Source organism: Rhinolophus ferrumequinum, chromosome 21 (genome assembly GCF_004115265.2).
Source record: "Rhinolophus ferrumequinum isolate MPI-CBG mRhiFer1 chromosome 21, mRhiFer1_v1.p, whole genome shotgun sequence".
Taxonomy (NCBI): domain Eukaryota; kingdom Metazoa; phylum Chordata; class Mammalia; order Chiroptera; family Rhinolophidae; genus Rhinolophus; species Rhinolophus ferrumequinum.
Window position 1 is genome coordinate 10,909,113 of NC_046304.1, and position 27,457 is coordinate 10,936,569.

A 27,457-nucleotide genomic window follows, 5' to 3' on the forward strand; every position below is an offset into this window, starting at 1 on the left:
GCGGGGCAGGAAGGGCGCGCTCACACCGTGAGTCTGTTCTCCATCACCGCGGGGTCCAGGTAAGTGTCGGGCAGCACCAGGCCCGGGCTCCGTTCCGTGATGTCCCGCGACAGCCCGGCCAGCCGGCTCTGGAAGGCAACGGTGGTCTGCTACTTGGCCTCCTCGGTGAAATGCTCCTCCGGGTAGGTGCCCAGCGGCCGCTGCGGACGACAGGAAAGAAGGCTGGGACCTTCACCCCGTGGTGCCGTGACCCCATCTTTCAACACAAAGCGATTCTGATCTATCTGAAGTCCCCCTACCTGGGCACCCAGACCACGGAGGACCCCCTTCCACCAGAAAATCCACCCAACGACACAGACCACCACCCGAGCACCCACCTACCTAGGAACCTAGACCACCCAAGACCTGTCCAACTTGAAACATAAACCACTCAGCCACCTAGGCAAGAGGCGGCCCTAAGCCCAACTTACTGAAAACCCAGACCCCTCTAAGCTCCATCTACTAGGAAGCATCCTACCCTAGAAACCGATGTCACCCCCAAAACCTACGTCACTCCAGGCCCTGCCCACCGATGGGCCCAGCCTGCTAAGTGCCCCTCCAAGAATACCATTGTCCCTCAGGACTCCTTCCTCACCCCATACACTCTCCTGGAACCTGAGATAACCATCCCCACAGCCCCCAAGCCCACCCCTCCACCTCTACCCTGGGCCTTGCTTAGTGCCCTTGGTTTCAATGGTGATACCCTAGAAGAGCATGAGGGCATGGCAAGTGGCATTGACCTCAGGGAGAGAGGCCATCAGGTCTGTTTGGCCTCTGGTGGGCCGGGGGAGCCTCATGGCGGTGGGAGTATTGGGCATCCAGACACTGAATTCAAACTGACCCCCCACATTCAGTAAGCATAGGGCTGCCACTGCTCCTGCTAGGGCCACTCCTCCATGACCCTGCTTGTCCCCCAGGTCTGGCACTGGCTCACCTGGCCATTGTTGGTGGCAGCACGTTGGGCTGAGCAGGTGAAGATGGTCATAGTGAGATACTCGATGAGACCAGCACAGCTGTCCAGGGTGCAAGGGACCCCAAAAAGGGGGTAAAGTGGAGAGAATGGAGCTGAAACCCCAGGGGCCGCTGCCCTGGAGAAGTGGGGTCTAGAGGGTGGAAAACTGAGATGGACACCTCACCTGAGCTCATGCGGCTTAGAAAACCCTCCTGGAAGATCTCCCTGACCCACCTGCAGCTCTAAGTCCCTGCTGCTGCACTGTCGTCTGGGTAGTGGATGCCAACGATGTTGCACACAAAGCTGGTGATCCAGGAATACATGGTAACTGTTGGTGGCTGTGTATCCCAGGGGCATGAGTGAGAAAAGCTGCTGAGACCAGCTGCCCCAGAAGGAGGAAACTGAGGCCAGAGAAGGACAATGGCCAATCACAATTGTATAAACCGCTGAGCAGAGCTTCGAACCTGGAGGCCTCCATTTCTACCAGGAGGTGCCAACGGAGGGCCTGAGAGCCAGAGTTGGTTTGCAGATGCATTTTAATTGGTTGCCAGGGTTTTTTGTTTCTTTTTCAAGTTGAATCAATGGTCAATACTTAAATATTAGAAAATGTTTAGTTTCTCTGGAAAAAATCTAAAGATCTGGCTATCGTCATAGCTGAGTCGCCATTGTCCCATGGGACAAACATCAGTTCTTCACCAGCCACAGTTCCTGCCCACCCCTCTTCCCTAGCTTCTGGCTGCTTGCTGGCCCTGCAGGCATTTGCATTGCAGCCTTTACACCTAGATCAAGCCACAGGGAAGGATTAGACACCAGGCCCTTCGGTGTTGTGACTGGTGCATTGGATCCATCTCCCCCACTGAGCAGAGCTGGGTCTGTCTTGCTCACCATGGCATCTACCTCCAGCCATAGGAGGGCTCAGGATGGGTATGTGGATCCATTGCTAAGAAGGGTTTTGACACAGGCAGCTCCAGAACTGGGTGTCCCTGAGGTCTTCAAGTGGAGGTGGGGCTTGAGCTGGATTTGAAGAAGGGTAGTGGTTGGAGAAGGAGAGAGGGAGAATTGCAGTGTCTGGCCACCCTAGGCTCAGTGTGTGCTGAGGAGGAAAAATAGAACGGAAGGGGGAGATTCCAGAAAGGCTGAGATGCCATGGTAAACATTGCATTTCATGTGGCAAAAACAGAGCCTGTGAGGCTTATGAGCGGGGCAGCCATAAATCCCAGTGCCTCAGGAAATTTGTTAATGGCAGAAGATGGGGACCCCCATCAAGGAGATGGGGAGGCCAGACATGAAGAACACCGGACTAGCAGGGTGGAGGCCAGAGGTACATCCCAAGGAGGTCTCCCATGAGAAGGATTTAGAAGGAAAACCTGGAAACTTTATCTATAGGGTGAATACTAATAATAACTAATGCTCAGAGAGCACTTCCTATTCACCTGAGGGTTGTTTGTACGGCTTTACATTTAATCCTAATAATAACCTATGCGATAGGTGCTATTATTCCCATTTTCAGATAAAGAAACAGACACATAGGTTAAGTGACCTGCCCAGGGTCACACAGCTGGGAAGGAAGAAAAGGAGGCAGGAAGGGGCTTCAAGACAGCATTGTGTTTGGGCAGAAGCAGGGAGGTGGAGGAACAAACCAACAGAGATGTAGCTGAAGGTAAGGCTCAGGCCGCAGGGGAACTTTACATCTCTATGGCTACCCAGGTCTGGAGTGCATCTTTTGGGTAGTAGTAGTGGGCAGGTCCTGAACTTCTCAGTCAGCCAGTTGGTAGGGCAGGCAGAGGGAGCGGTAGCTGACAGCCTCCAGCCCTTTGGCGATCAGCTCCAGGCAGCCCGCCCCTCCCAGCGACGTTGACTGTAATGAGCGGAGAACCTACTGCTGCCAGGAGCAAGAGGCTCAGGACCAAACCTCAGACCCTCCTGGCCCACTTTGCCAGGATCCCAGGCCTCCCAGGGCCTTGACCTGGTTGATGAGCTTTCCTGGTGCAAAGAACACAGTACGAGCCAGGATGTTGATGTGGAAGGTGTAGCGGGAATGAGGAATAAGCAGTCGGGGAGAACCAGAGTCAGAGGTTAGATGAAGCAGCCCCATATACCCCACAGTTCTGGGATCTGAGAAGAGGGGTCCTTCTTACCTTGAAGATGGGGTGGCACATAGGCAACTGCCGCAGCACGGAGAGAAAAAATCGTCTCCATCACAAAGTGGGTTCGAAGCAGATGAGTGAACATCTCATGCACCAGGAACTCTGAGTGGTGAACCCAGGTCTTGGGCAGGAGCCAGTCCTCGGCCGTTTCACTGGATAGGAAGATGGGCCTATCTGGGACAGGTGTCTGAGTGAGCTGAAGTCGAAGGAACAGGGGAGGGTGGGCATCAGGCAGAAACTGGCTTCAGAAAGTGTGGCTCATCACCCTTTCCCTGGGGTCAAATCACATGTCAACTCCCTTCCTAGCTGTGTGTCCTCGGGAAAGTTAATTAACCTCTCTGTGACTCAGGTTCCTCATCTGTAAAATGAGGTTGATGATGATAATCGCTTCTTCCTTGGGTTGTTCTGAAGATTAAATGAGTCAATGCTGGTGAAGTACTTAGGACAGCGACTGCACGCAGTGCCATACAAGTGTTTCCTTTTGTGATTACTTCTAGTATAACAGGAGAGGAAACAGAGTTGCTGAGAGGTGAATCGACTTAAGGCCACCTTGTTGGCACATATGTCAGAGGCTGCTTGAGGGCTACTTGTACCAGCCCAAAGTCATCCAGATCCCCAGTTGTATGGGGCAGAGAAGGGAGGGTGTGGAGACATCTCCCAGAATGAGTTTGTTTTCAATTATTGGGAACATCATTGAACTGTCAAAGGTGCATGATTCAGTAGAGTTGATTTTGAAACCCATATCAAGGTGCAATTTGTTCTCTGACACTGAATATCACAACCTTTCCATCAAGATAGAAATCGAAGTGGACAAAACAGAAAAACTAGGAAAAAAACAAACTAGGGAGGGGTGGGTAGGATTAGATGAGACAGTGTTTAGCACTAGGAATGGCAGTGACTTTCAGTCATTTTGAAGGTGTGATATGCTCCCCGGCCCACAAGGGCCCTGCCTTGCTGACCTGGATGGCCAGGGGCAGCAGGGGCCTGCCGGGGGGCGCTGGTGCAGCCGGTCAGGGGGGCAGCTAGAAACTGGGGCCATCCTTTAATGACGCTGGGGCGGAGACCCGAGAGGATGGTGTGGTCCACCAGGTACAGAAAACCCCTCTGAAGGAGAAGAGGAATGGGAGGAGGGCTGAGGGAGGGGACAGCCCTATGCAATTCTGGGTAGCTGGGGGGAAAAGAGGGAGTTACTCTGTACCCACAAGTATTTCACTTAAAAGAACCTCATTCCCTGGAGCCATCAGGGCATTCTGCCCCAGAGCCACCTTCTGATTTCCAAGCAAGAGGAGTATTGGAGGTGCTTCTGCTGTGGCCAGGCCCAAGCTTCAAGGATAGACAGTGAAAGAAATGAGCCCTGCTGGAGGACGGTGCCTTATGATGTGGAAGGCACCTTACTGGGTTTGGGCCACATTTCATCCCAATATTCAACATGGGATGGGGGCTGGATAGCCATTCTGGGAAGCACTCAGCTGACCAGCTGTAAGTCATCCTCAGTAACCATGACAACATAGTTTCTGAGCTGTGGGGTCCTGCCAAATGCATGGAACCTGGCAAAGTACCAGGAGAGAGCATTCCCCACTCAGCCCTGCCCCTTCAGCCTTTTCCACCACAGAACAACACCTCTCCCTCCACTGATAAGCGGGAGGCCTTGACTCAGAGAAGTGGCTGATCCAGCCCCGAAAGGAGGCTTGACAGTAGTACCTGGGGATGAAGGGGCAGCCAGGGCTGGGTGGGGGTGATGGGGTCTGGGAACCTGGGCATCTAAGCTCCTGAAGGCACTGAGAGCGGAGGGAGGGAGGCTGGATCCCTGGGCCCCTCATCTCCAACTCAGCCTGCAGACTGGTTCCGAGGCCGAGCACTGGTGCCACCATGGCATCAGTGACTGGCAAGTTCTTTGAGAGGCAGTGACAGCGGTGGATCAGGACTGGGTTGACGCCATTCAGGAACTGGAAGGTGAAGAATGTGTCCTCCCTCCAATGTTCAAACACATACTCTGCAGGGGGTGGGTGTGGGGAGGGTTACCCTAGTCCCCTGCCCCCATCACTTTGAGGACCCAGATCTCCAGCTTCTCAGCATGATCATTTTCTGATATTCCCTTTCTCCTACCCCAGCTGGATGGATGACTGTACTAGTGACAGGTTTCTTAGAAAATACAGAATTGCAAGTTTGAATTCTACCTGAGGAGTTTCCAACTCCCTTAGCCCCACCCATTTGGGGGAAGTCTTAGGCAACCTGTAGTGTGCACTAAGACTGCATCTATTCAGCAGAATTTGAGAACAATCAGAAGACCGAGGAATGCTGGACACCTGCAGAGCCCATCCTTCTAGCCTATCCTTCCTGGACTCTGCTCTATGGGAGTTCCTGCAATTCCCTGATAAAACTCACAGGGCCCATGTCCTGTTCTCCTATAATTTTGTCAGGAGACAGTTTGGATAATTTGTTAAAACAGAATTGTCATTCACAAAGAGCGTTCACACCACCTTGGGGTGTGGTGTTGGTGCTCGGGTTTTTTGAGCCGATGTTCAACATGTATAGTTTGAACCGAAGGTCAGAATGTACAGTTGGAACCACAGTGCGCCCAAGGGGACACAGATATCGAAAAGCAGAAACTCCTGAATCCTTTGACTTAGTTTGGTTTTCAAGTCTGCCTGCAAGGCACCAGGCCTCAACCCAGTAGGAGGCAATTTTGAAAAGAAAAAGTCTTTCTGCCTCAGATGTCTTTTTCTAATTTGCTGAGGATATTCACCAGACAGATATTTCCAGTTGATCAGAGCAACTCAGTGTTGGGGACAGTTTGAAGATGTAGTTATGAAGTCAGTGAAGGGGCGTGACCAGCTAACAGATCCCAAGGCCCTAACTTAATTTTGCCAGCCTTAGGAGCTTGGCTTGCTCAGAACAGAGGTTGTAAGTGTCCAGAGATGGCAGAAAAGGAGCGCCATGAAGTGTTTGTACTTGCCTTGACAAAAAAGTGTTTGTATTTATCTTTACTTTCTGGCCATTCTTTCGAAAGCCCTGATGTTTGAGAATGGCTCCAAGAACATTGGCCCTTAGCCCAACCTGAGGGAAGACAGATGCCCCAGGGGGGGCATTCTCCCTGCGTCCCTCAGCCCCGACCAAAGGCCAACCCTGCCTGCAGCCCTGGGTGACAGAAAGTGTGTCTTCTCTTCTCAGAGCAGGAATGAGATGCTGTGAAGGACAGGGTGGGAACTAGTGCCAGTGCAGGAGTCCTGCGATTTCCAGAAAGTTCCAGTTCCCGCTCTCTGGTTCTTAATCCAGCAAGGTGACCACTACAGACCCTTTGGCCCTGCCATAGCCTGCTCACCGTCCCTCACATCCCAGACCTGACACAGGTGATTTGGAGAAAATGAAGGTGCTTTGGATCTTGTCCACTCTTCTCCAGAGCCGTTGGCTGTCTAGCAGTCCCTTCAGGTTCAGGGTGATCTTCCTGCAGCAAGAATGGCACAGGCTAGGAGGGAAATGGGGTGCAGTGAGGGGGGTGTCAGGTGGGGCAGGCAGGCTCATGGGGAGAGGTGGAATTTCTGGTTGACTTCTTTGGTGACTGAGTGAGCATAGGTTGGGATCGAGCTCCTTGAGGTTTTCGGCATCCCTGGGAAAACTAACTCCACCTGTAAAGGGCAGAGATGGTAATGGGAGCAAGGTGCTGATGGCTGGCCCTCACCCTTGGGAGCTGGAAAGGGTAATGGGCTGGGGCCTGTGGGCCTGGTTGTGCAGGCAGGGCTTTGGGTCTGGGAGCTTATGGAGAGGGCTGTGCCAGGAGGTGGGGCTCCTCACATGTGTGCTGTTCTTGGTTAGATCTGAGGCTTGGCTGACCTCAGCAAGCAGGACCAAGGAACTCCTTTGTTGCCAGAAAGCTAAGAATTGGGGACTCTAGGGACTGTCAGCCCAAGACCCCCTTGGCTGCTCTCTGGTATTTCTGCTGTTTCTCCTTAATCTCTGCCTGGCACTGGGCACAGCACAGAGGGTGGCTGTCCTGCCAGATGACTTGGGCTGGGGGAGAGAAGGAGTGACAGGGGGACCTGCCCCCACCCCTCAGCACCCCAGCACTCTTCAGACCTGGTGTGGGGCACCTCTGGACTGGAATGTCTGCCAGTCAGTCACTGGCCTCTTGGTCTGTTTTTCCTCTCCCCTCACTCCCCATCCAAGGCAGACCCTGCCTCAGCAGCCGCCTTCCATTCTGCTGAGGCCAGAGGGGGCCAAAGAGCAAAGCTGGAGAGCAGAGAAATAAGGGGTGGTAGCCATATCCAACACCCCCAGCACGTTGGGCTCCAGTTGCCTGCCTCCCGATTCCCTCTTCTTCACAGTCCTGTCCTTTTCCCACCAGGCCCTTTTCTAATCATGGCACCTCCCAATGTCCACACCTGATCCTCCGGTCAGAACCACTCCTTCCTTCCCTCCCGCCCATTGGTCCCTCCACCAGGTCTCCATTCCCCGGCTCCTCTTGTCGCGCCCAGCTGGTCTCCCCCCCAGACACCTACTTGGTGGCCACACCAGCCCATCAGCGTCCTCCCCCGACCCTCACCGCACTAGCCTCCCCCCTCCTTCAGTCCCTTTCTCACCTGGCCCCTCCGGCAGCACGAGGCTCCCGGTCCCCTCCAGCCGCTGGGAGCCGGGGAGCGGAGTGGGGCGCCGCGCGGCGGCGTGAGAGCTGGAACTAGCGGCAGAACCAGGCGTCGGGGGCCAAGGGCCCCAGCGGGCGGCTCAGCGCGGGGGGCGCCTGATGCACGACAGCAGCACCGGGCCCCGTCCTGGAGAGGTGGGTGGTGGTGGTGGGGGCGCGTCACCTCGAAGTCCTCCTCCTGGGGACCGAGAGCGGTGTAGAGGGAGAAGGATGCGAGCGGGTGGGCCTGGCGGCGCCGACACTCACCGCACCCCAGCGGAAGTTCTTCCCGAAGTTGCCTGCCTCAGAGACGGACTTTCGCCTGCGTGTCCGACCAGGCTTAATGACGCGTTGTCCCAAGTCCCCGAGCCCAGGAATGAGCCGGTGGCCACACGCACCCTGTACTCGCCCACGGCTGACTGTCGAGGGGTCCAGAGTGCCGAAGGAGACCGGGTAGGGGAGGCGGGCTGAGGGATAGAGTGGTTGGGGTGGCAGCATTGACAGTTCTGGGGAGACCCATGTGCGCCTGGCTCTGGTCACTTGGCCTGTGCCCTCTAAAGGCATTCCCTACCTCTGAGTACCAGGTCCTGGGAGTTGCAGATGGTTAGAAAGAATCAGCCTGGATTGAAGAGGGCAGAGTAGGGCCTTTATATAGGACCCAGAACACTATCTAAGCAAGAATCAGAACTGAGCAGCCATGGACCCTCTGTGGGGGACACCCTGCCCTTCGAAGAGGAGATGCCTCAGGTTCCTGGGGAAAATGAATCTGGGCCAGCTGATGTTTAGCAGAGCCTGGGGACCTACAGAGCCCACCTGTGAGACATGAGTTTCCCTCCCAGGGCTTCCCTACCCCTGTAGAAAACCTGTTGGTCCTTCAAAGCCATGTTGACACTGTGGAATCTGTCAGGCCCAGGTCTCTCCTTTCCTAGAAGGTGGGCTTCTGTGATAGCTGTTGGCTGCTGGTCTGATCTCCCATAAGAAGGGAACTTCTCTGGGGCACAACCTGTTCTCACCTGTGGTCCCCTCCCTCACCCCAGCCCCCGTTCAACTCACTTCAGATCAGGGCCTGCTGGAAAGCAAGCTCCCAGAGGAGTTGTGGAAGGAGATGTAGCTAAAGCAGGGTGGGGGCTCTGCATCCCAGCCTGGAAGGATAGGGCCATGTGGGTATAAGCTACTTAGAAGAGGTGTCCCGAGGGGCAGGCCAAGGCACAGGGACCTGCAAGCCTGGGATGCAGTCTGGGCTGTCTTGCTGACCCACTAACCTTGAAGAGTGGGTGACAGTGGGGCAGCTGGCACAGCATAGCCATGGTAACGACCTCTGGCAGCAGGTGTTCATGCAACAGGTATGTGAGGGCCTCGTGGATGGAGAAATTGGCATTGCATTGCATACCCATGTCTTGGTTAGCAGCCAGTCCCACTTGTCAGTGGGCAGGAAGATGGGGCTAGTGGGCCCAGAAGTCTGGCTGAGCTGTAGGAGAGGCCAGTGGGGAGAGAGGGGGCCGTGAGTGTCTGCCAACCACTTAGTCGGACTCCTCCCCACTCCTGCCTTGCCTAACCCCTGGCCAGCGGCTGACCTAGATTCAAGGGGCAGCAGGGGCCCACACTCTGGGTGTTGGTATAGCAGGGTCGTGGGGCCACAGAGAACTGTGGCCTTCCATTAACGACACTGGTATGGATGCCAGAGAGGATGCTATGATCCCCCAGGAACAGGGAGCCCCTCTGCAGGAGAGAGAAAGGGAACCAGAGCTGCCATTTGGCTTTCTAAAGGATGGGGTGGGGGAAGATTCAGGGCCAGGAGAGGAGTGTGCATGGGAAAGGACACACAGCACATAATTGGTCCTTAACAAATGTGAATACTGCCCCTCTCCAGTAGAGGATGGCCTGAAGGCACTAAGATGGGCGTGCACAGAGTCTGGACCCCTGTGCCCCTCCTGCTCAGCCTGCAGACTCATCCCGGGGCCCAGCACAGGGACATCAGTGACAGGGAAGTTCTTTGGGAGACAGCAACAGTGACGGGTCAGCATGGGGTTGAGGGCAATCAGGAACTAGGAGACGAAGAAGGCACCCTCCTGCCAGTGCTCAAACACATACTCTACAGGAGGGTGGAAAAGATGGGGACTGGGTTACTACAGTCCCTCAGTCTCCCCTTGAGCTTCATGGTGGAGTTGCTTCTGGGTCTGAGGCCCCTTCTCTTCTTACTCTAAAATTTTCTCAGGGAGACCTCCTCTCACCCCTTGACTTCAGCCACTGCCCATTCACCAAACATTAAATTTTAGTTCCTGTCCTGCTCCTCCCACTGTCCCAGCTCTCTTATTAGAGATTTCCAGGGCACCCTCACCCCAGGACTCACCAGCCTCAAACATAGCATGTTAGGGGCTGAACATGGTCTCCCTCCAGCCTAGGCCCTTCCCACTGCCTAGCATCCCAAGGAATGGTACCTCCATCCACTCAGTTACTATGGCAGAGCCTGGGGACCTCTCTTGGCAGCCCCACTACTTCTCTTCCTATCAAGTCCCATTGATTCCCCATCCCGAGTACCTCTTAGTCCACCTGTCATTGCCTTGCAGCAATCGTCCTCTGCTGACCATGGCCAGAGCCTCATAACATCCTCCTGCTTCCACTCTTGTCTCCTACCAACCCATCACCCACAGAACACAGCTGGCAGCCAGTCGAAGCTTCCCACGGCATTAGGAAAGGCCTGAGCTCCTGGCATGGATTACAGTCCTGTATCACCCGGGTCCCACACACTTTTTCTGCTTTGTCTCTTGTCTTCCGTCCCTGGCTCAACAGACTTCAGCCACAGCAGAATTCTTTCTTTTACCCAAAGATCCTTCCATTTTCAAGGTCTTCACATGAACTGCCCCCGAAACTGAAATGCTCTCTGGCCCCACATCCTATTCTTGGCACTGTTAACACCTTTGAAGTCTCAGCACAAAAGTCACCTCCTTGGGAGAGCTTTCCAGGACCCCACTCTGGACTAGGGCCCCCTTTACACACCCTCTCTGGAGCTGATGAGCATGTTTCACAAGTGAAACTCATTATTTTGATTTTGAGCCTAATGTCCACTTGCCTGCTCAACTGTGAGCCTTGTGGGGACAAGGGCTGTGTTCACAGCCCCTGCCCCAGTGTCTGATGTATAGTAGCCCAACAAATGTCTGTCTGTTGGATGAAAGGCATTAGAAGGTCAGGCTCCAGTCCATATCCTCTTTTCTATCTGTGAAAAAAGGTCTAGAGAGGGACAGGGGCCTACCCAGGGTCACAGTGAATTAGTGCTTGGTTTTCTGAAACTCCTGACAGCTGTGAGAGCTGATATTCCAGGAAAGAGGTCATGTGCCCCAGCCCAAGTTTCTCACTGGCAGCTAGGGTCTTCTGGAAGTTGAACACCATTCTCATCTCCTTCAGACTCCTCCAGAGCCCCCTGCAGTCCAGCAGCCCCTTGGTTTTCAGCTCTGCATATCTGCCAGAGGATGTGAAGTGTGGGGAGGGAGCAAAAGGCTCTGGGAGACCCTCCCAGGTCGGCTAGTTGTGTTCCTCTTGGGATTTTGAACTAGCCTCCAGGTTCTAAAGTAGCCACTGTCTCTGAGGTAGCCATTGCCCTGTGAAAATTGATGGTGGGCATAAGCTATGCCCTGGGTAGGGCACGTGATCCATATCCCTGATGGTGGGGAAGGTGGGAAGGGGAGGGCAGAAGGTAGAGGTACTAGGGTATCTGAGGCCCAGGGCAGGACAGGGCAGGTGTCCTCACACAGAGCTGCCTCGTAGGTAGAAGTTGGTGTTCTTGGAGACTGAGTATTTCATGTTGAGGTACAAGTCTTTTACAGTCTATTCATCTAGGCAGTGAGGCCAGCCTGGGATGTAAGTCTTTTAGCTGGAGGGAGGAGCAGGAAGATGGTCAACAAGGAGCCTCAGGGAGCCCCTTGACTAAGGCAGAAGATGTGGAGGCTCATTGGAAGCCCTGATCAGAGCCAGCCCCCTCCCACAAGCAAGGGCCTTCATGGGCTTTGCCTTTCTCTCCACCCAACTCACGTTAGATGTAAGGACACAAATGTACTGAAAGTGAAGGGATGGAAAAAGATATTCCATACAAATGGAAACCAAAACAAAGCTGGAGTTGTTATATCAGACAAAATAGACTTTAAAATAAAGACTGTAATAAGAGACAGAGGTGGGCATTATATAATGATTAAAGGGTTAGTCCAACAAGAGGATATAACGTTTGTAAATATTTATGCACCCAACATAGGAGCAGATATAAAGGGAGACATAGACAGCAATATGATAATAGTAGGGGATTTTAATACCCACTTACATCAATGGATAGATCATCCAGATAGAAAATCAATAAGGAAACATCAGCCTCAAACAACACGTTAGACAAGATGGATTTAACAGCTATATACAGAGCATCCCACCCAAAAGCAACAGAATACACATTCCACTCAAATGCACATGGAACGTTTTTCAAGATAGTCATGTTAGCCCCAAAACAAGTCTGTCTTAATAAATATAAGAGGATTAAAATCATATCAAGAATCTAACCAAAATAGTATAAAACTAGAAATTAATTACATGAAAAAACTGGAAAATTCACAAATATGTGGAGATTAAATACATGTTACTGAACAACCAATTGGTCAAAAAATAAATCAAAAAAGAAATTTAAAAATACCTTGAGACAAATTAAAATGGAAATATACCAAAAATTTGGGGGATGCAGCAAAAGCAGTTCTAAGAGGAAAGTTCATATGATAAATGCCTACTCAAGAAATAAGAAAAGTCTCAAATAAACAACCTAACTTTATATCTAAAGGAGCTAGAAAAATAAAAATAAATGAAACCCAAAGTTAGTAGAAGGAAGGAAATAATAAAGAAAAAGCAGAAATAAATGAAATAGAGACAAAAAAAGAAATAGAGAAGATTAATGAAAATAATAGCTGGTTCTTTCCAAAGACAAACAAAATTGACAAGACTTTAGCAAGACTCATAAAGAAAAAAAAGAGAGAGGACTCAAATAAATACAGTCAGAAAATAAAGAGATATTACAGCTGATACCACAGAAATACAAAAGACCATAAGAGACTACGATAAACAATTATACACCAACAAATTAGACAACCTGCATGAAATGGATAAATTCTTAGAAATACACAATCTACCAAGACTGAATCATGATGAAATAGAAAATCTGAACAGATTTTTTACAAGTAAGGAGTTTGAATCAGTAATCAAAACCTCCAAAGAGACAACAGTTCAAGACCAGATGGCATCACTGGTAAATTCTACCAAACAATTCAAAGAAGAATTAACATCAACCCTTCTCAAATTCTTCCAAAAAATGGAAGAGAAAGGGACTCTTCCAAACTCATTTTATGAGGCCAGCATTACCCTGATACTATAATAAAACCAGATAAGGATGCCACAAGAAAAGGAAAGCACAAGGTCAGACAATTAAGTTCATGAACTTATTGCAATGATATTACTGAACTTTTTTGATATCAGAGGGATTATTCATTATGAATTTGTACCAATTGGACAGTTAACCAAATTTAATATTTGGAAGTGCTGAAAAGGCTGCGTGAAAAAGTTAGACGACCTGAACTTTTCGCCAACAATTCATGGCTGTTGCATCACGACAATGCACCAGCTCACACGGCACTGTCTGTGAGGAAGTTTTTAGCCAGTAAACAAATAACTGTATTGGAACACCCTCCCTGCTCACCTGATCTGGCCCCCAATGACTTCTTTCTTTATCCAAAGATAAAGGAAATATTGAAAGGAAGACATTTGGATGACATTCAGAACATCAAGTGTAATGTAACAACAGCTCTGATGGCTATTATTGGGGAACAGTGTGTACTTCCAGGACTTTTCCAAGTCAAGTTGTTGTCCTTTCAATCTTAGTTGTGGAGGGTGCAGCTCAGCTCCAGGTCCAGTTGCTGTTGTTTGTTGCAGGGGGCGCAGCCCACCATCCCTTGAATGGGAGTTGAACTGGCAACCTTTGGGTTGAGAGCCCACGCTCCAACCAACTGAGCCATCTGGCCACCTGGGAGCAGAGCAGCAGCTCATTGACTTCATTCTAGTTGTGGAGATAGTCAACAGACACATGAAAACATGCTCAACATCTTTAATCATCAGGCAAATGCAAATCAAAACCACAATGAGATACCATCTCACACCTGTTAGAATGGCTATTATCAAAAAGACAAGAAATAACAAGAGTTAATGAGGGTGTGGAGAAAAGGGAACCCTTGGGCACTGTTGGTGGGAATGTAAATTGGTGCAGCCATTATGGAAAACAGTATGGAGGTTCCTCAAAAAATTAATGCCTTGAGGGCATTACACTAAGTGAAATAAGTCACAGAGAAAGACAAATACTGTATGATCTATCTTATGTGTGGAATCTAAACAATAACAACAAAACAAGCTCAGGTACTAGTGTGTTAGGTGCTATGACTATTGCCCCAGTCTTTGCCATTTTCCAGGTTAACAATTAAGAGTGAGAGGAAGAAAAAAAAGTAAACAAGGCAAGAATGCAGTGAAGGAGAGGGAGGTGAGGATTTAGCTTTGGGGGAATAAAAGTGTTGGGGGTTATGGTCTGGAAATGATACTTGGGAAGCCCTTTAGATAATTAAGTGGAAAACCAAACCTGAGCATAGAGTTCAGGGCTGGAGGGTATATACCTGAGAGTTGGCAGCACACAGGTGCATCTAAGCCATGGGCCGGCTGAGATCACTAAGCAGAGAATGTAAAGAGAAGAGAAGGGAGAGCAGGCTGTGCTGGAAGTTCTTCAGGTATTTGGAAGTCATGCAAAGAAGGCAGATCCAGTGAAGATCAGTCAGTGAGGTACAAGGAGAACCAAGAGAGAGTGTTTTACAAAAGCCAAGAAGAGATCGGTTATGTGTCACATTTGAGGAAGACAGAGAAATGATCACTGGGCTTGTCAACAAGGAGATCTTTGAGTTTGTGCCACCAACAGATGAGCACAACTGAGGGAATCAACCCAGTTCTGTGCAACTGAGAGTCCGGCACACGACACAATCCCACCATTGTGTCTGAGACCTTGCCCAGAGCAGTTTCAATGATGGGATGGGTGTGAGAGCTGGATTGAGGTGAGTTGAAATGTGACTGGTAATAGAATTCCAGTGAAACACACATACATGCTTTGATCTATACGGTCCTGAAACCCCACTAAAATATCAAATGTAAGACATAAGTGTACAGAAACCAAAAAAAAAAAAAAAGAAAGAAAAGAAAAAGACTGCGCAGATGTCAGTGACTGATTTAACAGATAGGAGAAAGGTGAAATTCCAGAAGTTGGTCAAGGAATTGGGAGACATGTGCTCTGAGAGTTGTGTGTAAGTGACCCTGAAAACAGGATGCTGGGACAAAAGATTTTATCAGACATGGTTAAGACTCCTCCCCCAGATACCTTCCTGCACCTTCACACAGCCAGCAGGGGAAGACCTTTCCCCAACCTAACAGACAATGGGAGATTTATTTTCTGGAGAGATTGACCTCCACATAGTCTGGACTTGGGGACATCAGCTAGCGCTGAAGGTGGAATACCAACTTTAAAATCAGAGGATGAGATGTAAGTCTACACACTGAGCAATGGAGGCCTCAGCCCCCTTGCCTGGATGGCACTAAGTATGTTGGCAGCCAGTGCGTACCCCCACCCTCCCACCCCCAGGCAAGACTGGAGGGCTTTTCTCTAGAGGAACTGAGAGAAGGGCCATGGAGGGGATCCCCCAATGAAGTGGCCCTGCCAAATTAAGCCCACCATTTGACAAGCCCTATTCACAGTTTCCAATCAGCTTTTCTTGCCTCACTCTTAAATATGAATGGATGGCCAAGGATCACCAGATCTTCAAGGAAGGCTTCTACCTAACATCAAGGACCAAAACACGCAAAATTGAAGGAGCACACTGCAGGGAGCAAAAGAAAACTTCAAAGAAGTTGTAATTTGTATCCTCAGAGAGAGGAGAGCATTAGGTTATAGAAAATATTGTTTCTGGGTAAAAACTTTGGATTTTTACAGACCATTCATTCTTTTTCAAAATTGTGGTAAAATGCGCATAACATAAAATGTACCATTTTGACAATTTTTAAGTGTACAAGTGTATAGTTTAGTGGCATGAAATACATTCATTTTGGTGTGCAACCACCACCACCATCCATTTCCGAACTTTTTTCATCATCCCAAACTTAACCTCGGTACTCATTAAATAATGAAACTCCCAATTTTCCCCTCCCCTAGCCCCTGGTAACCTTTCTACTTTCTATCTCTGAATTTGATTATTCGAGGTACTTCATGTAAGTGGAATTATACGGTATCTGTCCTTTTGTATCTGAGTTATTTCAGTTAGCACGATATTTTCAAGGTTCATCCATGTTGTAGCATGTGTCAGAATTTCATTGCTTTCTAAGGCTAAATAACATTCCAGGGCCGGCCTGGTGGCTCAGGCAGTTAGAGCTCCATGCTCCTAACTCCGAAGGCTGCCGGTTCGATTCCCACATGGGCCAGTGGGCTCTCAACCACAAGGTTGCCAGTTCAATTCCTCGAGTCCCGCAAGGGATGGTGGGCTGTGCCCCCTGCAACTAGCAACGGCAACTGGACCTGGAGCTGAGCTGTGCCCTCCACAACTAAGACTGAAAGGACAACAACTTGAAGCTGAACGGCGCCCTCCACAACTAAGATTGGAAGGACAACAACTTGACTTGGAAAAAAGTCCTGGAAGTACACCCTGTTCCCCAATAAAGTCCTGTACCCCTTCCCCAATAAAAAAATCTTTAAAAACAAAACAAAACAAAAAAACCCAAAACAAAACATTCCATTGTATGTATGTACTACAGTTTGTTTATCCATTCTGTCAATGGACATTTAGGTTGCTTCTATCTTTTGGCTATTGTGAATAATTCTGCTATGAACATCGGTGTACAAATATCTGTTCGAGTCTTGTTCAATTCTTTTGGGTATATACCTAGAAGTAGAATTGTGGGATCATATAGTAACTCTATTTTAATTTTTTGAGGAATCACCATACTGTTTTCCACAGTGGCTGCACCATTTTACATTCCCACCAGCAATGCACAAGTGTTCCAATTTGTCCACAGCCTCACCAATACTTTTTATTTTCTGTATATTTAATAATTGCCATCTAATGGGCAATTATTGTGGTTTTGATTTGTGTTTTCCTAGTGATTAGTGATATTGAACATTTTGTCATGTGCTTGTTGGTCATTTGTATATCTAATTTGGACCAATGTCTATTGATGTCCTTTGCCCAAACCACCTATTCTTAATGATTATCCATTGCGAGGTCAAAATTTTAATTTATTATGTAAATCATATGTAAGAACAACACATTTCCAAATATATTACATTTTTACTTGTAGGCATCTCTCAGAGTATTAAATCCATATTGCATATAGCCATGTATCCGAGTGCAGTGAGTCTAAGAAAAAGTAGGAAGGCTTTACTGTTCTCCCGCCCTAAAATACATCCTTGGATTCCTACTATCTGCAATTTTCCTCTTCCTTTTGCCGTTTATAAATTTAAATAAATCTGTTTTATAGGAAATGTTGTATCACTATTATAAACTGAAAATTACTTTCACTGCCCATAACAGAAGGTAACAATAAACAAGAGTGCAAAGAAAAGCACAAAAGCATAGTATTACTCCATTCTGGGTAGATTCTGTTGCCTGCAGCTGGTTCCCTGTTCCAGAGGAAGGTTATTTAGTGTTAAAGGGTGCTAAAGCTACACCATCATCAAATTGGCACTTTCTCCCTGATGTAATCAGGGCCGGAAAAAGAATTGATTTGTGATTCGATGTTAATTAATTCTGTGAACTGACACCTCCTAGGATCTGTCCTAGAGCAGGATTGCTCAAGGTATGGCAAGTAGGCCACTTGCATCAGGGTGCTTGTTTAAAATGCCATTTCCTCAGGCCCGCCTCACATGGGGGAGGCAGAATCTCCAGAGATTCAACTTGGGGAATATACATTTTAAATAGGCATGGAGGATGATTCTTCTTCAGAACCACTGCCCTTGAGCATTTAAATATTTGTTTACATTCTGACCTACAGCTCAGGATGACCTGAGCTGGCAGTCTCCTGGAAGCTGTCATCTAACCCTTCAAGATATAGATGAAGAAATCAGAGCTCTGACTGGGGAAGAAACTTACTTGATATTTAAAAATGTCAATCGGAACATTTGAACCCCTGAGTGATTTGGCTCCTGCCTATCTTTCATTTTCCTTCCACCCTTTCTTCTTCTTTCTTCCTTCCTCTTTTCCTGCCTTCTCTTTTTCTTTCTTTTAAATTCTAAAATTTTGACCAAAGCTCTAGATGCACGGGATTTAAAGAGACAAATAGTTTTATAAAATTTTCACCACCAACAGCTGTCCCCTGCACCATTCTTGCTGTTTCCCCCTCATCAAAGGCAATAACTTTTATCTCTTTTAATTGATAATCTTGATATTTACTGCCCCAGCTCCAAACAGCATACATGTGTTCCCTATTTATTGCTTTTTCAGTTTTAGGTAGATATTGTCTTCCCATTCTGGAAGACAGGATTACATTCATTCTCTTTCCTAAACTTGCTCCTGTTACACTTGCAAACCTTTTCATCTCCTATTCTTCTAATCGAGTTTCATTAGGACAATAGGCAAACAAGCCCTCAGAGTCTGCATGATTTTATATACATGCTATTTAGGGGAGCTTTACAGTATACTGCAATTGTTTTTTTCCTTATCTACAAAACATTTTTCTGTCTCTTTAGGTAATAATTATATATTTATTATTATAATAATAATATAATAATAATAATAATAATATTATTCTAGTTTTCTATATTTTTTACTAATTTAACCCAAAACTTCACCATTTGTCTAGATCCCCTCTCAGCAGGTTCAGACCCATGGAATACTCCCAGGCTGTTTCCAGTCTGCAATGCTCTCCCTCTAACCTGCTACTTAGCTATCATCTGGGCTCTTGCTTTCCCACCATCTTGAAGGTTCCTTTTCCCTCTCTGCTGTGCTAGAGCTCCTAGTTCCTGTACTCCATATTTTCTTCTTTCTTGGCTTATTTCCTGATTTCCATGGTGCATGTCCTTCAAAAGCTACTTCAGAAAGGACACATGGGAGGGAGGAGACGTTTTTAAGAGCCTGCATGTCTGGAAATGCCTATAATCTGTCAACACGCTTGAATGATGGGTTGGAAATAATTTTTGTTCAGAATTTTGAATGCACTGCTTCAATGAAAGCAGTGTTGCTACAAAGAAGCCTAAAGCCATTTGAATTCCTGATTCTTTTCATAGATAGAACCTGATATTCTTTCCAGTTTTTAGGATTTTTTGTCCCCAGGGTTCTGTAACTTCACAGTCACGCACCATGGTGTGATTTCTTTTTATTAACTATACAGTGCTCTCAGTAGGCCCTTTCAATCTCGAAACTCACCTCCTTCACTATTGAATTGTGTCATGATTATTTCCTTCTCTTCATTTTATCTACTGTCTCTTTCTTGAATGCCTATGATTTAGATGCTGGATCTCCTGACCTAGTTCTCCATTTTCTTCTATTTTTCTTTCCTATTTCCCATCACTTTGCCTTTTGCTGTTTTCTTGTAGCTTCCTCAATTTTCTCTTCTCATCTTTTTATTGAGTTTTTCACTTCTCCTGTCACATTTTTAATTTCAAGAGCTATTTTTTTCTGTGCATATTTTAAAATAGCTGTTTGTGTTTAACGGTTGCAATATTTTCTTTTATTTCTCTGAGGTTATTAATGATAAGGTGTTTTGGATTTTTTTTGTTTCTGATATTTGTGGTATGGACTTGTTATCTATTACATAGCAAACTACCTCCAATCATAGTCACACAAGGAATCATTTATTTTCTGATGATTTTGCAATTTGGGCAGGCCTCCATCTAGTGTACATATGGGTTCAAACTACATTCACGTGGGAGACAGCTGGGGCAAGAGTATCCATAATGGCTCCACCTACATGTCTAGAACGGCTGGGGGCTGGCTGGACCTTTCTCTCTCCACATGGTCTCTCATCATTCGGTAATTCTGCCTAAGCTTCACTACGTGGTGCCTGGATCCCAAGAAGCCCAAAGCTATAATTGCCAGGCCTTTTACGGCTTATGCTAGAAGCTGGCACGACATCAATTCTGATGTATTCCATTGGTCAAAGCAAGTCATAGACCAGTTGAGTCAATGTAGGAAGTGAAATGGACTCTTGATGGAAGGAAGAGGAAATAATTTGTGGACATGTTTAATCTAACACAACACCATTTCAAAAAAATAAATCCCTTTAGTGCCATTTTAATAGGGCTAGGGAAGGGGCAGCCATTGTTTGTGTTAAATCTAATTTTATCCAGAATAACTTAGAAGATCAACCTGTTGCATTTCTCCAGCTCTAATTTCCCTATTGTTCCATCAATAGCCCCCCATTCTATTACCTTGTGTTGTTTTCTATGGACATCTGCTGAAGCAAGGTGTACCGTGACGGAACAACAGTTATGTTATCTTAGCTATGGGGGATTTTGCGGGGAGTCATAAGAAGGCAGAGCTATAGCAAAAAGAGGTGGGCTCTTGTAAAATGTTTGCAATCATTTTTATTTTATTTTTGATTCTTATTTGTTTTTTTAATTTGTTTTTTTACTTATTTGTCTGGTTTTCTTTGATTGTTTTAATTGAAAAATTATAAAAAGAAGTAATGACCAGAAGGTAGGGAAGTAGCAACAATGAGGATGGAATATTCTTTTGGTAAGCTTTTCTGTGAAGGGGAGCAGAGAAATGGGGCAATAACAGGGGGTCTGGGATCAAAGGAGAGTCTCTGCCAAGATAAGTGATTCTTCTTACGATACTGATTAGGGGCATTTGAAAAAGCAATGTCGAGGTCTCACCTCAGAGTATGGGTATTGGATCCAGGTATTAGTAATTTCTAAAGCTCCCCAAGTGATTTTAATACGCAGCCGTGCTTGAGAACCACTGCCCCTAAGGCATGTTTATGTTGTTGGGAATGAAAGAGGGAAATTGATGAAGGAGGGAGAAGTGTTAATCTCAGAAGTAAAATCCTGAGAAAGTGAAAAGTGCAGGACCCAGGGCCTAAGTGAGGACACTGGCCTCTTATGGATGTAACAAGTAGAACTGTGATGGGCTTAAGCAAGAGAAAATTCTAACTCAAACTGACTTGAGCAATATTCTTGGCTATTGTAACTGAGGTATCCAGAGGTAGGGGTGTGACATGCACAGTGAATTACCCATCTAATATTTGTTTTCCCTTCTCCCCTCCCAAGTTTGGCTTGGGGCAGGAAGGTGGCCCGCCTTAGGTCTAATTGCGCTCAGTGTAAGCCAAGTGTGACAATTGTATTCTTTTCCTCCTCAGCCTTGTGGTTGCAATGTGGCTGCTCCAGATATGACTAAGACCTACGGTCTCTCCATTTCTTCTCTCTGCCTTCTGCAGAGTTGGATTCATCCTCGGGCTCCATGTAGCGCTGCTATCCTAGACCTCACATCCTCACACCACACCAACCAGGAGAAGAAAGGGAGTGTTGTTTTGTTTTGTTTTGTTTTCAGGTAAAACCTGTGAAAGAGAGCTAATGCTTTTTCTTCAAACCCTGGCAAATGTTTTCTCACCTCCTCCTTGTTTATTGCTCTAAATGGATTACACTACAGTCCCTAACCAACAAATGTGACCAGGCAGATGGAACACGCTGGGTGACTTAAGCCAACCTAGGTGTCTCCCGGGAATTGGGGACGGGTCAGTCCCACTCCAACAACACAGCTGACAATGGGAATGGATGGTTTCCAGAGGGAAACATGAGAGGCGGGTACCAGGAGGAGGGGAAAAAAAGGCTAGGCTGCAAAGTACACTCAAAGCAGAGCAAGGACACACCTTCCATCATAATAGACAGGAGTTAGGGTCAATGGGTGCAGTCGCAGAAGGGTCTATCATCTGGGTAGAGGGTGATGTGGGAGCTCTTTCCTGGTTATTTCACTGTGTCAATGAGACATGGGCAAAGTCATCACTGAGAGGGGTCTGGGAACTCTTTTGTGTTAGGTCTCGCACAGGATGCTGGGAATGAAAGGATAAACAGGACAAAGTCCTTGCTCTCCAGCAGCTCCTGATTTGATGGGAAAACCCCAGGACCCAAGGGAGCATAAAGGAGGGTGTATGGATGGCAGCACCCATGCTCCTTATCTGGTGACAACATCCTCATTTTCTTATAGAGAATAACCCCTTCCTCATTCTCAGACTTTACCCTCTGCCTCCAGGGACAGACACCTAGTTCAGTTCTGCCCAAATAGATGTAGGCAGAATTTGGGAATTGATTCAAGGATGAATAGATGGATTTGTCCAGGCCAGCAAGAATCAGCCCTGGGATTTTCTGTTGTTGCTGAAAATTTTTTAAGCACTTTTATTTCCTAGGAGTTGCTAAGATGATAGGATATAAGTAAGCCTTGAAGCTGCTGCTGGCCATTTCTGTAACTATTTGGGACAGCCCACCAGAGAATGAAGATAACACAGAAGAAAGCACAGCTGAGTAATATAGATACTTCATATGGGCACCTGGATACAGCCATGCCTGAAGTAAGATGTAATACACATGGTCTTTTTCGGTTACATGAACCAAAAGTTTCCTTTAAAAGAAAATAGAAGAATACTGATTAGTACAGAGGTCCATCTCAGACACTGGAGTGGGGCATATCAGAGAATGCTTCCTTCAGGTAAGAATACTTACACTAAATTTTGTAGGATCAGCAAGAGTTAGTCAGATGGTGGTGAGGTTAGTGCTCTGTAAATCCCACTTGCCACCTGTGTATGATTCCTGAACCGAGAGCCTCAGATGCCTCTGTCTCTTCTGTCCTCACACCTTCCACTTCTTGCTTCCCTGTCACTCATCCCACCATATAGGTCTCTTAGGCAATCATTCTTGTCATGTATTCATTCAACAAGTATATCTTATTAATCTACTCCAGGCGAGGAACTAGATGTTGTATGGGAAAGGAAGGATGTATGATAGATTAGAGAACAGACATCATAAGAATTCAGCCCCTTTCCATTCCCCACCCAATGGCAGATATTTCCAATTAATCCATGTATTTTTCTTCTGGAGCCCAGAGTGGCCCCAAAGTCTTTGTCATCATAACACTCCAGATAGGCACCTGTGCTATTTGGTTTCTTGGTCCCCTTGGGCACTGCATGCTGGGTGTTTGAGGTCTGAGACTGCCTAACACAGAGAGTGGCTCTTTCCTTAGGGTCTCCATAATCAGATTCTGGTCCCTGGGAGGCTGGAGGCCTAGATCATTGGGTTTTCATAAAGATCTCTTCCTTCTGAGTTCTCTCTCTCACCCCTACCCTTGCCAAAGTTACCTCAAATCCTCACCTGACTCCCCATCCCACTCATTTTACTATTGGCAGACACGTGGCCATCCTCATCCCTGATGATACAGGAAGTTCTTTGGCAGTCTTTTCTTCCCACTAAACACTGGTGGGCTCCACTTCTCCTATTCCTGTCTTCTGCCTCAGAGGAAAAGACTCCTGCTCCCTAAAGCTACTTCCATTTCTTCAAGGACTTGGCCCCAGCAGTTTTTGCCTCCTTATTAATAACGCGGAGTTTAAGACCTTGGGAAAATTATAATCTGACAATCATTTAGAAACTGGGTGACCTTAGGCAGGTAATACTACCTTTCTGAGTCTCAATGTTATCATCTGTAAAATGGAGTTATAATAGTATCTGACTCAGAAGATTGTTAAGGGTATTAAATGAATTTTCATAAGTAAAGTGCTTAGTAAAGCTTCTGGCACATAGGAAGCACCCACTAAAACTGTGCTCCTTCCTCCCCCCATGCTCTGAAGGTGACCTCACCTCCTATTTTACTGTGAAAACTTCTGAGGGAAATTCCACGAACCTGCAGCTATTTAACCCACAAACATACCTACTCCTTGGCCATCCTATTCTACTTGAATCCTCATATGAGGCCCCCACGCACTCAAGAGAAGTCCTCCTGCTGTGCCTCAATCATCCCCGCTGGACGCAAGAACTCAGCTCCCAGGTCACCCCTCCAGTGTCTCCCTCTCCACTCGCTACTTCCCATCAACTACTGATGGGCAAAACATTTCTCCATTCATCAAAAACGAAACACACATGTCCACCTCCTCTTCTTCCTTTCTGGTTCCTGAAGGAACGTCTTATACAGCTGTGACATCACAGAGTGTGTCCTCTGGCCTTCTCTGGGAAGCACTGACTCCTGGAAGGAGCGTTTTCTAGGACCAGCTTGGGTCTTGGGATGATCCATGATCATCCAGTCCAACCACCTCAGTGGGCATGGGCGTTGCCCTATGCTCGGGCACCAGGGCCCAGAAAGGCCTCCATTCCTTGGGGACAGTGTGAAGGGTGAAGTGCTCAGTACTGGTCCCTCCTTTTCCCCATTCAGGGCCTGCTGAAGTTGATCTGGGGCCTTTTGGTGCATGCCCTTAATGCCACTACGCAATCACTCAGGCCTGTTTCAGCTGGGGCTGCCACCCACCCTAGTAGAGTGTGGCAGGAGCTCTGAGTGCCCATGCATCCTGAGATAAAAGCTAAGCTCTTGGGGAGGTGACCTCAGAGATCAAGGTGGAGGATATGCCAATGACATGTGTGAGAACTCGAGCGGCCCCAAATCAGACAATCTGTTGAAGATAGCAACAAGGAAGTTCTCAAGGAGGTGCATGGCTTGAGAGTGGGTGGTTAGGACCAGGAGAGAGGTCCAACAGACGATGTGCTGGCTGGGCCAGCCAATAGTAAAGAGAATGAAGGTGAAACAAGGCCACATATTAGGTGGTTATGGACATTTATATGCTTGGCTTGGTGGTTTGAATGATGAGGTAGAGTAGAAGGAAAAGCCCTTTGTTGAACTTGCAGTCAGAGCACATTTTAATCAAATGGACCAACATTTTGTCACAATGAAAAAAATCATGAGAGAAATTAATTTTGTTTGGCATTAAAAAGTAGTGTGTGATAATAACCTATGTACTTAGTTATGTAACCCATTCATGAAATGTTAATTCTGCTATAATAAGGTGTTGAGTGAAACTTTTCCTGTGGCCACAGGATTAGAACTAGGGCCCACAGGTGAAACTATTAAGTACTAAGTATGCCACATTCTAATGAAGTCAATAAATGGCTCAGCCACGCCCACCTGACCCTCATCCTAAAGGCATTCTGAGAGTTTGTGCAACTGGCTCTGACATAATCTAAACTCCCACTTCCTGTTCCGCAAGCCACTTGTGGGGGAGGGAAAGGGTAGGAATTGGTGGAATATGCATCTGGGCTGGGCGCTACCCACAGCAAACGCCAATTTCTCTGGAAGAATCGTTTATAGAGACTGGAGGTGCCTTTGAGGGTGAGAGATGGGCATCTCATGGTTAGATGGCTGGAGCTGGGCTGCAGAACACAGAAAGCAGTCACAACGCAGGGTCCTGGGAAGAAGGTAGTGGTAGCCCCCAGCCCAGTCCCCTTTGTCCTGAGAGGGTGGGGAAGAGGACAGTTCTTGTGGTTCCTCTTGACGAAGGACGGAGGTCAGAGGGCAAATTGAAGGGGGGCGGGGTGGGGGAAGGAGGTTTCTGCCTGGGCTTCCCAGGCAGCCATGGGACACACAGGGGCTGCTGTACCCAGAAAAGCGCATGGGGGTGCCTACCACTGTTGGGCCAAAGAAAGACATGGCTGCTGCTTTTAGAGGGGTCTAATGATGAAGAAGGCTGGGGAGTAGCTGAACCCCAACCCCTGGGGGACCATATCCAGGATAGATCCAAATGTTGTGAGGGTCAAAGCTTTTCCAATTTTGAAGAACCTCTAAGGAAAAAAAAAATGGCTGGGGGGCTTGGGTGGGGCTTATGCAGTTGAAAGGCCATGAAGTTTCAACTTTATTCACTTCATAGTGAACCCATCTCTTACATGCCCATGTGGGCAGGGACCCCCTCCTTATTCCTCACCCCCAGCCAATGTCAGAGAGATGAGAAAAATTTCTTCAGTGGCGACTAGTTAAGCTTCTGCTGTGTTCCTGTTACTGGAGAGCAGGCCCTTCTCAGCACGGTGTCCAGGTTCTTGGCCTCTCGAGGAAAGAATTGAACGAGACACAGTAATACAGTGGTGAAAGAGCAGTTTATTAGAAGCGACAATATACTCCAAAGAGGTGGGAGTGGGCCCACGCAGAAGGGACTGGCTCAAGGGTCCCGACTAACAAGGCCTTCGTGGTTTTTAATCCCTTTTTTTCTACAATGGGTTACTCCTCTCTAATTGTGGGGCTATTTGATTGATACCTGTGATTGACAAGAGGCTATTACCTCATCTTTTTAGACTGTGCATGTTCCTTCCCAGAATTCAGTCTGTTGTAATGATATTAATAAACTTCTGGGCATATGTATGATATTATAATGGTGTAATGAGGCTAAGGTGAGCTGAAGGTCGTTGTAGCTTTTACTGTGCAGGTGTGAGTGACTGGTCTAATCTAGTGAGGCATTCTGTATTCTTTAGTTTCCTTATAATGGCTAATGGTTATGATAAACAAGGGAAAGTTTGGGTGGAGAGGGGAGGTCTTTTGGGTGGTTATTTCTCATAGGCCATGTTGGATGTGCAGGAATGTTAACTCACGTATCCAGGCGTTTCAGAGACCCAATTCCTTTCTCTAACTGCCTGCCTTATGTCCCCCTTGAGAGACGTGATCCCCATAAATCTCTATGAGAGGCTGAAGGACAGGATATCTCCTCTTCTGTATCTGCTTCCTGCTGAATGTGGCCGTTGTCCCTGCCTATTGAGGATTCATGGGACTCTTGCCCTATCTGATCTTAGATGAAGGGAGGGGGTCTCGAGGTCCGCCTGGAGGACCTTGTTGACCTCTGTGGTCTGGTCAGAATGTGCTGGAAGTCTTGGTGAGGTATCACTTGTATCCTAACGGCCCCTAGATGAGGAGAGATACATTTTCGTTAATAGAGTTAAAAGTGTTGGCCTAAGAAGCAGGACTCAAAGCCATTGATGCGGGGTGACTGCGTGATGGAAAGTCTGTTTGGCTTCATGGAGTCTGTGGCCTTTCTTCTGGTTTAACTGGTCATTTAGTTATTGTTCACCCTGGAGTTAGGTCTGGAAAGCATGCTGTGCTACAGTGACTATAATCAACAAGAATAAATCACAAGTTCTGGAGTAATTATCTAATGCAGGGGGTAGGAGATTTCTATGATCACGTTAAAAACAATCTATCATCAATGATTAAGAAAGTGATTTGAAAAATGATTACAACCAGGGGTTAGGGAGCTAAGACACCAGGGAAAAGGTGACTTAAAGTTTTTATAGTGAGAAGCCCTTTCATCTGTCCTGTATCATTTCTCACTCAAAGAATGAGGGGGCAGGCTTCCCAAGATCAAATTATGTCCCTATGTCCCTCATTTTATGACCACGGAGTTGGGGGAGGAGGAAAGGAGCAGACATTCACTCCCCAATGCCCTCAGGTCCCTGACAGGTGTGATGAGGAGCAGACATTTACAGCAGATAGGAGACTGAAGTTTTCAACTGGACTACAGTTTTGAAGACATTGATTGGAGAAATGTAACATGTGTTCATGTTCATATCCCACCAAGTCAAAACTCTTTCATAATCTGATTACACAGACGTTGGTGTGGAGTTTAAATTGCACTCTTGCAGAAAACAATCAAGGCAGC

The 27,457-nt window shown here is 47.3% G+C and overlaps 1 pseudogene; it reads right to left on the bottom strand.

Annotated features, from left to right (window-relative positions):
• Positions 1-20: 20 nt before the first annotated feature.
• On the bottom strand, positions 21-21,251 carry LOC117012864 (arachidonate 15-lipoxygenase B-like; annotated as a pseudogene).
• Between the last annotated feature and the right edge of the window lie 6,206 nt (positions 21,252-27,457).